Here is a 14175-nt window from a genome sequence, read left to right on the forward strand (position 1 = left end):
CTAGGGAATAGGTTCCAGCAGCTCAGACTCGTTTCTGTTGGTTCTCACAAAGTGAGCTTCTCCGGGTGGAGCAGGCTGCCGCTTCAGCTGAGCCCAGGTGCCTTTCTCTTCGGCTTCCTCCTTCTTCTGATTGTTTTCCTTAACCCGCTTCAAGTAGCTGTCTCGACTCATAGAGGGCTTAATATGCCCAACATGCACGTTAATTCTCTTAGCAAGAATCTTGCCCTTGACTTGCTTGTTTACCACAGTGCCAACAGCACGCTGGGCAACATTATAGACTCTCCCGGTTTTGCCACGGTGACATTTACGAGGCATTCCTTTTTGAACAGTACCTATTCCCTTAATGTCTGCAATATCACCTTTCTTATAGATTTGCATATATGTGGACAGAGGAACAGTTCCGTGTTTTCTAAAAGGCCTGGAGAACATGTAACGGTTCCTCTCCTCTTCCCTCTTGTGTTCCTCATGTTGGCAAATTACTGGAAGATGGTGGCGAAAGGCCATTTTAGGTATCTTAAATAAAAAGGGTTTTGATGCCTAGAATGATAAGAGCTGAATTATTAAAAATTAGCAAAAAAAAAAAAAATTCCTGGGCCGGGTCTGGAGCAAGTGAGGCCGGGCCCGGAGCCTGTTGTGTGGCAGGCCTGGAACTGGGGCCTGCTCCACTGCAAAGGGCCAGCGGGTTTCTTCAACTGTGTGGCCAGAAAGCAATGGAAGCTGCCGCGGCCTCACCTAATCTCTCAGCAGATTTCCAGATCCAAGTGACCTCTATTTTAAAAAAATTGGTTGTGAGTGGATCATCCTGTCAAAGTTACTAACCTCTGGCTTTCAGGTTTTCAGTAAGTGGGAATAAGTGTAGAGAAACAGAAGCTCTAATACACTGTTGGTGGGATTGCAAGTTGGTGCAACCACTTTGGAGAACAGTACAGAAGATCCTCAGAAGAAGGAAAAGGAACTTACCATATGATCCAGCAATACCACCTCTGGGTATCTACCAAAAAGAATGAAAACCAAAATACCAAACTAATGCATGAGCAACCATGTTCATAGCTGCACAGTTCACCATTGCCAAACCGTGGAACCAGCTAAGATGTCCTTCAACAGATGAGTGGATTTCAAAACTCTGGGATGTGTACACAATGGAATTTTGCTCAGCCATAAGGGAGAACAAACTTATGGCGTGTACAGTTAAATGTCACAAGAAAAGAAATCAGATTATTTTCTTAATGTGCACAATATTAGGGAGAAATGGGTAACAGGAGGCACTCTAGATGAAGAAGGGACCCTATAGAGGAACAATTAAGGTGACATATCTGAGGGGATAAGAGGGAGGATAAGGGAAACTCTTTAAAGCACATGATGTAGTTAAACATATCAAAGTCAATCAGGAAGCCAAGCATGGGTAGGAGGGAGGGGGAGGGAAGGGGTTAGAGATTGGGTAGGGCTGATTGGGTGATGTGTGTGTATGTCTCCACAAGTTTTTTTTATCCCATTGAGATGTATGACCACAGTGCACCAATAAAAAATTATTTAAAAAAATTCCAGGACTATTAAGTTTAATACATCACCAGAGCTAAAATTCAAGAATCAGAAACCTAATATTTTATGAAATCAACCTAGGTATCCATCAACAGATGAATGAATTTTAAAAAATGTTGCACATATACAAAATGGAGTTTTATGCATTCCTAAAGAATGAAGTTATTTTATTTTCAGGAAAATAAATAGAACATAAATGAGATAAGCCAGACTCACAAAGTCAAGTGTCATATCTTCTCTCATATGTAGAAGCTAGAGAAAAAGAAAGAAGAGAGATCGTATACAAATTGAAGAGAGCTGGGAATGGTGGCACACACCTGTAATCCCAGTACTTGGACAGCTGATACCGGAGGATCACAGGTTCAAGGACACCCCTTGCAGCTTAGCAAGACCCTCCACAACTTAGTGAGACCGTGTCTCAAAATAAAAAATAGGTTTGTGGATGTAGCTTGGAGACAGAGTGCCCCTGGGTTCAATCCCCAGTACCTAACAAGAAGGAGGAGGAGGAGGAGGAAGAGGAAGAGAAAGAGGAGGAGGAGGAGGAGGAGGAGGAGGAGGAGGAGGAGGAGGAGGAGGAGGGCATGTAGGGAAAACAATTAAGGAATAGATGGGAGGAAGGAAAGGGGGGTATATGGGAATGAAATAGACCCATTCAAGCTGTGTGCATGCACGAATATAACACAATGGATCCCACTACTGTAGATTATTATAACACACCAATAAAATAATTTTAAAGAAATCTTGGAATGCTCCCAAAATGGCCAATCCACACCCACATCTCCAAAAATTTGTTTTCCAAAAGAAATAGCCAGCCGGGCGTGGTGGCGCACGCTTGTAATCCCCGCGCTTGGGAGGCGGAGACAGGAGGATCGCGCAGGTTCGAAGCCAGCCGCGCTGGCTTAAGAGACCCTGTTTCCAAATAAAAATATAAAATAGGCCTGGGAGTGTAGCCCGGAGGTAGAAGGGCTTCCAGGAACCCTAGAACCACCAAAAAACAAACAAACAAACAAACAAACAAAGAAATAGCCAAGATCACAGAATGCCAGCCTTCAACTCACTCTTAACCTTCCAAATATCATGCAAACGCACCTAATAGGAAAAACAGTCATTTACAGCCAGACCTCTAGCTGTAAGAGAAGGAGAGAGAACCCAGAATGGATGCTGAGGGCTGCTGAGCCACGTTCTCTGTAGAAAGACTAAACTGACTCAGAATGACAGTCCCTTCCCTGAAGAAAATCAAAATACAGTAAGACAGATGTGCATGGAGGACAGTCATTATGCAAAGCACAATGCCATAAGGACAAGAAAGCCCCAGTTGTGACACCAGGAAGGGCGTACTTGCTATCCCTGGAAGGATGAGAAAGGCTTTCACGGAGGGGAGGCATCTAAGCTTGCACAGGGTTCCAGGGGAGAAGCCTCGTTCCAGGCCTCCGGGTAATGCCTATCTATTGGCTGCTATTTAAGTGCCATATTCTAGCCAGGGGTGGTGGCGCACACTTGTAATCTCAGCATTTGGGAGGCTGAGACGGGAGGATCACGGTTCGCGGACAGCCTCTGCTACTACTTAGTGAGGCCCTTTGCAACTCAGTGAGACCCTGCTACAAAATAAAGAATAAAAAATAGGGCTGGGGATGTAACTCAGAGGTAGAATGTCCCTGGGTTCAATCCCCAGTACTGAAAAAAAAAAAAAAAAAAGATTAGTAAGTTTGGAGAAGCTGGGTGTGATGGCACACGCTTGCAATCCCAGCATTCAGGAGGCTGAGAAAGGAGGATCATGGTTAGCGGCCAGACTCAGCTACTTAGTGAGGCCCTTTGCAACTCAGTGAGACCCTGTTTCCAAATAAAGAATTAAAAATAGGGCAGGGGGTGTAGCTCGAAGGTAGAATGCCCCTGGTTTCCATCCCCAGACTGGCAAAAAAATAAAAATAAAATAAGAATAAATTAATAGCAACAGTCTAAGAGAGGAAAGAGAACACGAGGCTGGGAGTCAGGAAACCTGAGGGCCAGGCCTGACAGTATTTTCAATGCCACACCTGACCTTCAGTCACTTATATCACCAGACAGTTTTCTCATCCATAAAATAAGGATCCAGAGCAATACAATTGACAATGTCTTCTTGAGTTGGTTTGCAGTACTATGGTATTATAACTAGATGTCTAGACCAATCCCCTAAGTTCAGGTACCGATTAAGTACGGTAAATATTCCAGAGGCACCAAAAAAAGAAAAAAAAAGAAAAGAAAAAGAAATCCTTGGTTAAAAACTGGAGGAAAAAAATGGTTCTTCTGCCATCTACTGGTCACCGAGTTCGCTGTGTCCTTAAGAAATATCTAAACCAAATGACAGGCCCTGTGGGAAAGGGAGCAGGTCACAGCGTGGCGCTGTCTGGCGCTGTCCGCCCAGCCTGACTTCTGCTAACAGAGCCCCGTCAGCAGTTCCTGCTGAAGTCGCTCCTGGTGTGAGATGGGACACAAAGGGCAAGCAGATAGTGACTGCTTTGGGAAGAAATAAAGATTATGGGGTGTGATGGCACCTGCCTGTAATACCAGTACTTGGATCGCAGGTTCAAGGCCAGCCTCGGCAATTCAGTGAGGTCCTCAGCAACTTAGTGAGACTATCTACATTTTTTTTTAATAATAAGATGAGCCGGGTGTGGTGGCGCACGCTTGTAATGCCAGCATTCGGGAGGCTGAAGAGGATCGCGGTTCTCGAACAGCCTCAGCTACTTAGTGAGGCCCTCCGCAACCTAGTGAGAACCCTGTTTCAAAATAAAGTTTAGGAATAGGGCAGGGGGTGTGGCTTGGAGGTAGAATGCCCCTGGGTTCCATCCCCAGACCCGCAAAAAAATGAAGGAGGAGGAGGAGGAGGAGGAGGAGGAGGAGGAGGAGGAGGAGGAGGAGGGCTGGAGGTATTGCTTGGAAGTAGAATGTCTCTAAGTTTAATTCTCAGTGTGGAGGAGGAGGAGGAGGAGGAGGGGGAGGAGGAGGAGGAGGAGGAGGAGGAGGAGGAGAAGGAAGGAGAGGAAGAGAAGGAGGAGGAGGAGGAGGAGGAGGAGGAGGAGGAGGAGGAGGAGGAGGAAGAGGAATAGAGCAGGCTAAAACAATCTTAGGTGAAATCAACAGAAGCAGTATGGAGACTCTCCGGCTTGCCATCGCTCAGACATTACAAGAACACAGCAGCCTGGAGTTCTTCCAGAGCACTGTGACGGGAACATTTCTTCAAGGGTGTCAGAGACTTGGCCAGATACACAGGGGCTGCCACAGAGAATGAGGAGCCGTGGTATGCTGCTTGAGAGCATAGGACTGCAGCCGAGGGGGACATGTTAAAAGAAGGCGCCCGCACTACGACCTCTATACCGCATATTTACTAACCAACATGGCCTTGTTTTTCTCCCTTCCTTTATCTCGAAGGTCAAAGGACAGGACCTTTATTTTTTAAAGTTTTACTTCTAAGCTGGGCATGTTGGCGCACATGTCCTGTAATCCCAGGACTTGGGAGGCTGGGACAAGAGGGTTGGCAGGTTCCTGATCAAGGCCAGCCTCTGTAACTTAGCAAGATCCTCCAAAATTCGTGAGACCCTGTTTCAAAACAAAAAATAAAAAGGGCAGATGTTTGGCTTGGAGGTAAAAAAAAAAAAAAAAAAAAAAAAAACCGCCCCTGACAAAGGAGGAGGAGGGAGGGAGGAAGAAAGGGAAGAAAGTAAGTTTTCTCCCCCCTTCTCGCAAGCAAAAGTGGGGATTTCCAGCAAACTAGAAGCCATGTGCAGGAACTGTAAGAGAAAAGAGCTTGAAGTAAGCTATTAAGAACCCCTCCTCTTTGGTCTTTATTCCCACTGAAAGAAAAAAGGAGGAGGAGGAGGAGGAGGAGGAGGAGGAGGAGCCATAAAGCTAAATCAATATCTACCCTTGAGGTAGTTTTTTTTTCTTTTTTTGCAGTACTGGGGATGGAACCCAGGGGCATTCTACCTTCGAGCAACACCCCCAGCTCTATTTTTTATTCTTTATTGTGAAACAGGGTCTCACTGAGTCGCAAAGGGCCTCACTAAGTAGCTGAAGCTGTCCGCTAACCACGATCCTCCTGTCTCAGCCTCCCAAATGCTGGGATTATATGTGTGCGCCACCACGCCCAGCTCCCATGAGTATGTAAAAAAAATTTCCCTACAATTTGATTAAATAAAATTTTACCAAGAAACTAGTGTAAGGAAAAAAATTAAATTATTTGACCTACAGGGTCTTTCAACTCAAAATACTGTGTCCATTAACTTTATTCATGATTCATTTTCTTATTTATTTGTTCAACTTTTGAGTGATTACTATGTCCCATAAACCATGCAGGCACCAGGGAAAGGCCAATTTTTACTCTTTCTTGGATATTTTTATGTTATTGATATCATCATTTACATCTTTCTTTTTTGAAATTTAAAGAAAAATTTATTGAAGATCTGAAAAACAGTTCCTAAAAGATTGTCTTGTACAGACTGAAAACAGCAGTTCACGCCTGTGACCCCAGAACTTTAGAGGCTGAAACACAAGAAGCACAGGTTTGAGCTCAGCCTCAGCATCTTAGCCAGACCCTCAGCAACTTAGGCAGGCCCACAAAATAAAAAAATATATATAAAGGACTGGGGATATAGATAGCTTGGAGGTAGAATATACCCAAGTTCAATCCCCAGTACCAAAAAATGACTATTATTAGAATGTACATTATAGCTGGGCATGGTAGCACACGCTTGTAATCTCAGTTCTTTTTTTTTTTTTTTTTTTTTTTTTTTTGGTGGTACTGGGGTTCCTGGAAACCCTTCTACCTCCAGGCTACACTCCCAGACCTATTTTATGTTTTTATTTGGAAACAAGGTCTCTTAAGCCAGCGCGGCTGGCTTCGAACCAGCATGATCCTCCTGTCTCCGCCTCCCAAGCGGGAGGATTACAAGCGTGCGCCGCCATGCCCAGCTGTAATCTGAGTTCTTAAGAGGCTGAAATAGGAGGATCCAAGGTTTGTACAGCCAGCCTCAGCTACTTAATGAGGCCCTTCACAACTTAGTGAGAGCCTGTTTCAAAGTAAAGAATAAAAAAAAAATAGGGCTGGGGGTATAGCTCAGAGGTAGAATACCCCTGGGTCCAATCCCCAGTATCACAAAAAAATACATGCATTAGATACAAATAAAAATACAAAAACCACAAGATTGCCATTTTCTCAACAATCTCAGCAAATATCAAATGCCTAAAGAACAACACGGATACATTTTAAAAGGATGGGCTTGTACCTTCAGCACCATCTTTTAGATGGAGGAAGCACGCGGGGATGCGTGTGTTCAGTGAAATATGCAAGTTGAACCCTTGACGCTGGGTATCCGAGCTCTTTGTCCTACAGAACTAACATATAAAAGCGCACAGAGTCAAAAGAACAGAACCACGAGTTCAAAAGCAGCTTTGCTGACTACAGAATGAGACACTCTCCAGCTCAGCCATCTGTTGTCCACTGGAGAAAACACTGGAGTAACTCTGAAGTGGAAAAAAAAGAGAGAGAGAGAGAGAGAGAGAGAGAGAGAGAGAGAGAGAAGAGAAAAAAACGAAGAGAAAAAAACCAGTTCATTTAGTTTTTCTATTTAAAAGCAAATGTCAATTCTGTCACACAGAACTGTTCATCGTTTGTATAAAAGAAGGACTAAAGACGACAAAAAAGTTCTTATAAGCCGGGCGCGGTGGCGCACGCTTGGAATCCCAGCATTTGGGAGGCTGAGACAGGAGGATCGCAGTCTGCGGACAGCCTCAGTTACTTAGTGAGGCCCTTTGGAACTCAGTGAGACCCTGTTTCAAAATATAGAATGAAAAAACAGGGCTGGGGGTGTAGCTCAGAGGTAGTGTGCCCCTGGGTTCCATCCCCAGTACCGCAAAAAAAAATAAAAGTTCTTACAGAGATTCAAACATCAAGTGAGTGACAAGACCCGATGTGGTTTTCTAATGGTATTCGGGAGGAGATACTTCCTCATCATGGGAACACAACACAGTTGCAGAATTCTTTTGCCTGGAACTTTAGAAAACCATGAAAAATGTTCTGGAATAAAGTTCTTCCCATCCAGAAGCACGTAGTAGGTCAACACTGCTCCAGTGTGCACAGATATGCTCAAGAGACGCACCGCTCGGGCACCTGGGACGCGGGTGTGCCGGGGTGATGTGCAGAGCCATCCACATTCTGCGGTCTCTGGAGCTGGGAGAAGAGCTGCACTCAGCGTTCCGTGGGCGCGTTCTTTTATCCCTGCTGCTTCACTGCGGCATCCTCCTCGTCATCTGGGTCTCTCGGACACTTCTGGTAACTTGCATAATTCTACGGCATGAAATCCACATGCTTCTCGGGAGGAAAATAAAGGAGCTGAGTCTGGCCTTGTAATTAAGTCTTAGTCATCCATAAGCCATGGTTGAAGCTCTTCAGGAATCTTGCCTTTAACTTCAACTCTGTTCGTAAATGTTTTTCCTTGTTTTCAACAAAGGATCCTCCCAGGTCTTTTCTTCTGAGACTGAGGCATCCACACCGGTACTATCTCCATCTTCATCTTCAGATGCTTTCTGTTAGTTCATTTTTGTTTTTACGTCACCTTTTTTTCTGTTACAGACTAGATCACTCCTTTCCGGGTGGAGCTTGTCTCTGCTTCCCCTCTGCGCATGGCTCCCGATTGGCTTTTAGAAGTCAATTGGCCTCTGCCGCTTAGGGTTCAGCTACTTGAGTACTCTGCTCTCTGGAAACCATTTGTCCCAACTCTATTCCAACCAGTGCAGTGTATAAAATCACTCTACTTCTTTGTCCCCCATAAAGAAGGGGCCCATGAAAGTACAGCGCTACCTTGTCCTCCTGGAACTGAGGCTTTGCTCGTAGTTAGGTACTGTTATATGTGACTTAGTACCTCGTCCATCTCCCACCACCCCCACTTATCGCCCCCACCCTCCAGCCCGCCCAGCCCCATGTCAGGTTCTGCTCATGCACAGCCTATTCCAAACCATAAGCCCCACAACTACACGTTTCTATGCTGTGCAACCATTAGCAAATTAATGTACCTATCGTTATTTTTAATACTTTTGTTCTTTAAATTTTACTGTTTTGGGGTGGGGGGCAGTACTGGAGATTGAACACAGGGACATTCTACCTTGAGCTACCCCCCAGCCCTATTTTATTCTTTATTTTGAAACAGGGTCTCACTAAGTTGCAGAGGGCCTCACTAAGTAGCTGAGGCTGGCTTTGAACCTGCGATCCTCCTGTCTCAGCCTCTCAAGTGCTGGGATTACACGTGTGAACCATTACATCCAGTGGTGTCCTTGAATTTTTATATTTGAGTTAAAAGTGATTTACGAGGCCCGGCGTGGTGATGCACGCTTGTAATTCCAGCATTCGGGAGGCTGAGACAGGGGATCGTGGTTTGTAGCCAGCCTCAGCTACTTAGTGAGGCCCTCCACAACTTAGTGAGACCCTGTTTCAAAATAAAGAATAAAAAATAGAACAGGAAGTGTAGCTCAGAGGTTGAATGCCCTTAGAGTCCATCCCCAGACCTGCAAAAATAAATTTTTTTTCTTATAGGAAATGTTTGTAGTGATGAACTACTTTGATTTTTGTTTGTCTAGGAAAGTGATTATTGTTCCTTTACCTTTCTTCTTTCTTTTTTTTTTTTTTTTTTTTTTGGTGGTACTGGGGTTCCTGGAAGCCCATCTACCTCTGGGCTACACTCCCAGACCAGACCTATTTTACACTTTTTTATTTGGAAACAGGGTCTCTTAAGCCAGTTCAGCTGGCTTCGAACCTGTGCGACCTCCTGTCTCTGCCTCCCAAGCGCGGGGATTATAAGCGTGCACCACCACGCCCGGCATCGTGTGTGTGTGTGTGTGTGTGTGTGTGTGTGTGTGTGTGTGTTACTGGGGGTTGAATCCAGGGGCTTTCTACCTCTGAGTTACACTCCCAGTCCTATTTTATTTTTATTTTTATTTTGAAACAGAGCCTAGGTTGCTGAGAGTCTCCCGATTGCTGATCCTGTCCTTGAACCTGAAATTCTCCGGTCTCAGCCTCCCAAGTACTGGAATTACAGGCGTGCACCACCATGCCCGACTTGTTCCTTTATTTCTGAATGATGGCCTTTCCAAATGAAAAGTTCATGATTAGCAGTTTTCTCTTTCAGTACTTTGAATATATATATAAAATACAAAATACATATCATCGCACTCTGTCCTAGCCTTTAAAGGTGTCTATTGAGAAATCGGCTGATAGCCTTTTAAAAGTCCCTTGTATGCAACAGTTTCTTCTGCTTGCTTCTTTCAAATTTCCCTTTGTCTAACTTTACAGAATCTTAGTAACTCTTTCTGTTTAATCTATTTGTTTTTTTTGGGGGGGATTCATAGATTTTGATAGTTATTCCCTAGTCAGATTTGGGGTGTTTTCTGTCTATTTCTTTAAATGAGCTGTCTTCTCTCTTTCTCTGCTGCTTCTGAGACTCCCAAAATGAATGTTTTGGCCCCATCACAGCTGCAGGCGAGGTGAAGAGCCCGGGAGGTTCTGACACACCCTAGGAGTGCTGCTTTATCAGTTCTCCAAGAACCTCAGTCCACTCAACTGAGCCCAAAATTAGCCCTCAAAGAAACTACTGCAGAAACTTCTCTTCCGCCATCTTGTTGACGTTACTGTACTACATGTATAACTTTCTACCTTCTCACATGCAAATCTCAAATCAACCCTTCAGAGTCATTTTTTATTTCTTATTTACTTATTTGTGTGTGTGTGTGTGTGTGTATGTGTGTGTGTGTGTGTGTGTGTGTGTGTGTGTGTGTAGTACTGGGGATGGAACCCAGGGGCATTCTACCTCCAAGCTACACCCCTGCCCTACTTTTTATTCTTTATTTTGAAACAGGGTCTCACTGAGTTGCAGAGGGCCTCACTAAGTAGCTGAGGCTGTCCGCGAACCGTGATCCTCTGGTCTCAGCCTCCCGAATGCTGAGATTACAAGCGTGCGCCACCACGCTCGGCAACTCCGGGTGGTTTTAACACACAGCCACCGTGTTATACTCTTCTCCCTGGTCAGTCTCATCCTCGCTTGAGATGTCAACTGCCACATTCCTCAAAATGGCCTCTAAATTTGTGTCATCAGTCTAGGTTTCTCTCCTGAGCTCCAGACCTATGTGTCCTCCTGTCTCCTGTCCTTTTTCACTTCGATGTTTCAGAAATATCTTAAACTCACAGTAGAAATCCTCCTTCCCTGTGCCTCTCTCTATGCTGTGGTTAGAGTGTGGTTCATCCCACCAAAACTCATGCTAAAATTCAATTACAATATCATGGGACTGAGAGGCGGTGGGGACTTTAAGAGATGTTTGGGTCATGGGTGGGGGGGTGGCACCTTTATAAAAGGATTAATGTAGTTCCTGGAAAAGTGGGTTAGTTATTGTGATGGAGTGTTTATAAAGCATCCGTCCAGCCAGGCATGGTGGCACACACTTGTCATCCCGGTACTTGGGAGGCTGAGACAGGAGGACTGCTGGCTGGAGGACAGCCTCAGCAAGTAGTGAGACTCTCATCATAGATTCAGTTTCAAAATAAAAATAAAATAGGGGCCGGGCGTGGTGGCGCACGCTTGTAATCCCTGCACTTGGGAGGTGGAGACAGGAGGATCACACAGGTTCGAAGCCAGCCACGCTGGCTTAAGAGACCCTGTTGCCAAGTAAAATATAAAATAGGTCTGGGAGTGTAGCCTGGAGGTAGAAGGGTTTCCAGGAACCCCAGTACCACCAAAAATAAATAAATAAATAAATAAATAAATAAATAAATAAATAAATAGGTGGCTCGGAGGTAGAATGCCCCTGAGTTCAATCCTCAGTACCACAAAATAAATAAAGCATCTGTCCCCTTTGTTCTGTTCTCTCTTTCACACGAGCCCCCTTCCACCCTCTGCTATGAGTTGAAGAAGCACAAGACCCTCATCGGATGCAGACACTCAATCTTAAACTTTCTATGCTCTGGACCAATGAGCCAAAATAAACCTCCGTTCTTTATAAGTTACCCAACTGCAGATATACAATTATAGCACACACAAAAAAAAAATAGACTAAAGCATCCTATACAAGGCCTAGTGTCTTCTCTACTCTTCAACGCAAAACCCAAACCCCCGATGCCTTTCTCTTCCTCACTTTCTTCATCCAGTATGTCAGTGTGTGTGTGTGTGTGTGTGTGTGTGTGTGTGTGTGTGTGTGTTTAGTGGGGATTGAAGCCAGGGGCATTCTACCTCTGAGCTATAGCCCTAACCTGTTTTATTTATGTTTTATTATGAAGCAAGGTCTCACTATGTTTGTGAAGGCCTAAGCTGATGAGACTACCCTTGATTCTGCAGTCCTGCATCAGCCTCCCAAGTGCTGGGATCACAGGCGTACACCACCATGCCTGCCTATGTTTCTACTTCATTTATTTATTTATTTATTTATTTATTTATTTATTTGGTGGTGCTGGGGTTCCTGGAAGCCCTTCAACCTTGGGTTACACTCCCAGACCTATTTTTTTATTTTTGGAAACAGGGTCTCTTAAGCCAGCGAGGCTGGCTTCGAACCTGCGCGATCCTCCTGTCTCCGCCTCCCAAGCGCGGGGATTACAAGCGTGCGCCACCACGCCCAGCTTCTACTTCTTAAAGTCTTTACAGTTCAAGTTATTTCCTCCAGCCCAACCTCCAATACCTCAGCTCAGCCCTCCACTTCTCACCTATTTTACTAAGCGACTCTCCTCGCTGGCTCTCCTCCGGCCTGTTCTCAGTGCCGCCGCACAGTACCCTTCCCCAAGTGCAAACCTGCTGACGTCCTCATCTCCTGCCTAAAACTCTCAGATGGCTTTTGCTGGTCTGTGGGATAAGCTTACATTCCTCCCCTTTGCTCACAAAGTCCTCCTGATCTCCCCTGCTTAGCTCCCTGAGGTCACCCCTCAGCCCTCCCTGCCCCCCACACACCCTACACCCAACTTGTCCCACAGGCCCTGGCACAGCCCCACCCCTCCGCTGCCCTCCTTGAGCCCCTTCACTGAGAGCCCATAATACCCTCCGTCATGGCCTTTCCCTTCCTGGATTAAAGTAGTGGGCTGATGTGATGACTCCCTGACCACACTGTAATCTCCTCAAAGGCTAGGGCCAACAGTGTATTACTTTTCATATCCCCAGTTCTTTGTACATTACAAGTGCCTAATTAAGGTTTGTTGAATAAATTAACAAACGAATGAATGAAGAACGCTCGGGAGGGCCAGCCAACCAAAAGGGTTGAACAGGTGACTAACAATTATATATTTGGCAATAGGCGGTCACTATGCACTTCTTAATCAGGAGCGTGGCATAAAGGAAAATACTACTTCAGGAAAAATACTTTGATAATAGATTAGCTGGTACAAGTTGGTCACCAGATGAGGGACACAGGGCAAATCGCCCTATGGACATCAGCTTTGTCATCTAAAGAAAAAAAAAACAGAATATCATAGCCAGGAGTGGTGATGCACACCTATCTCCCTGTACTTGGGAGGCTCAGACAGGAGGATCACAGGTTCAAGGCCAGTCTTAGTAATTTAGCAAGCCTCTCAGCAACTTGGTAAGACGCTGATTCAAAATAAAAAATAAGCCAGGCATGGTGGCGCACGCTTGTAATCCCCGCGCTTGGGAGACTGAGACAGGAGGTTCACACAGGTTCGAAGCCAGCCTCAGCTACTTAGTGAGGCTCTCAGCAACTTAGTGAGACCCTGTTTCCAAATAAAATATAAAAATAGCCCTGGGAGTATAGCCCAGAAGTAGTAAGCCTCTGGGTTCTACCCCCAGTACCACCAAAATAAATAAATAAATAAATAAATAAATAAATAACAAAATAAAAAATAAAAAGGGCTTGGGGCATAGCTAAGAGGTAGAACACCCCTGGGTTCAATCCCCAGTACTACACACACACACACACACACACACACACACACACACACACACACTTGGGATAGGGTCCCATGTAATACCTACTTCATAAGGTTGATGTAAGCATAAAATAAAATGAAAAATCTAAACACTTTCTGAAGCTGTTATTACACTACTGTACTAGTTGTTGCATCTCTGATATTTATTATTTATTATAGCTATGCAAATGACAAGAGGTGTGACCACCAGAGTGCTCCCTAGAAGCCAAGGCAGCGGGACACTGAGCTCAGTGTCATGTGACCTTCAGCAGAGCCCAGGGCCTCAACGTCTTCATCAGCAAAACACGAAGACCACACTCATGGGCTATTATGTTATTTTCCTATCTCATATAGAGCGTGACAAATAGAATGCATTCCATAAATTATAGTTTCCCATCCCTCCTGAGCAGCCACATCTGCATTTATCCCTGCAAGAGAAAGATACTATCCCAACCCTCTGAACCCAGGAACCAGAAGCCAGAGGGGCTGGAGTAGGCAGAGCTGCGTACTCTTGTAAGCTGGAACTAAATCTCAGGCAGAAAGAGAGGTGGGAGAGCCACCTCTGAGAGCCACGAGGAGCTAATATGCCAACAGATGCTTTAGATAAAGGAATTGCATCAAAGATGAACAGTGGATGAGAGAGGGCAACAGAATTGCTTGGGAGCCCGGTTTCCAAGCAGGCAGGTCTGCAAGCCAGCGAAAGGGACTGGCAG

The 14175-nt window shown here is 45.1% G+C and overlaps 1 pseudogene across 1 annotated transcript; it reads right to left on the reverse strand.

Moving 5' to 3' along the window:
- On the reverse strand, positions 1–467 carry LOC308260762 (large ribosomal subunit protein eL21-like; annotated as a pseudogene). The gene has a single exon. The product of its transcript is annotated as a large ribosomal subunit protein eL21-like (transcript).
- Between the last annotated feature and the right edge of the window lie 13708 nt (positions 468–14175).

This window comes from Muscardinus avellanarius, assembly GCF_963383645.1.
Source record: "Muscardinus avellanarius genome assembly, chromosome: 3".
NCBI lineage: Eukaryota > Metazoa > Chordata > Mammalia > Rodentia > Gliridae > Muscardinus > Muscardinus avellanarius.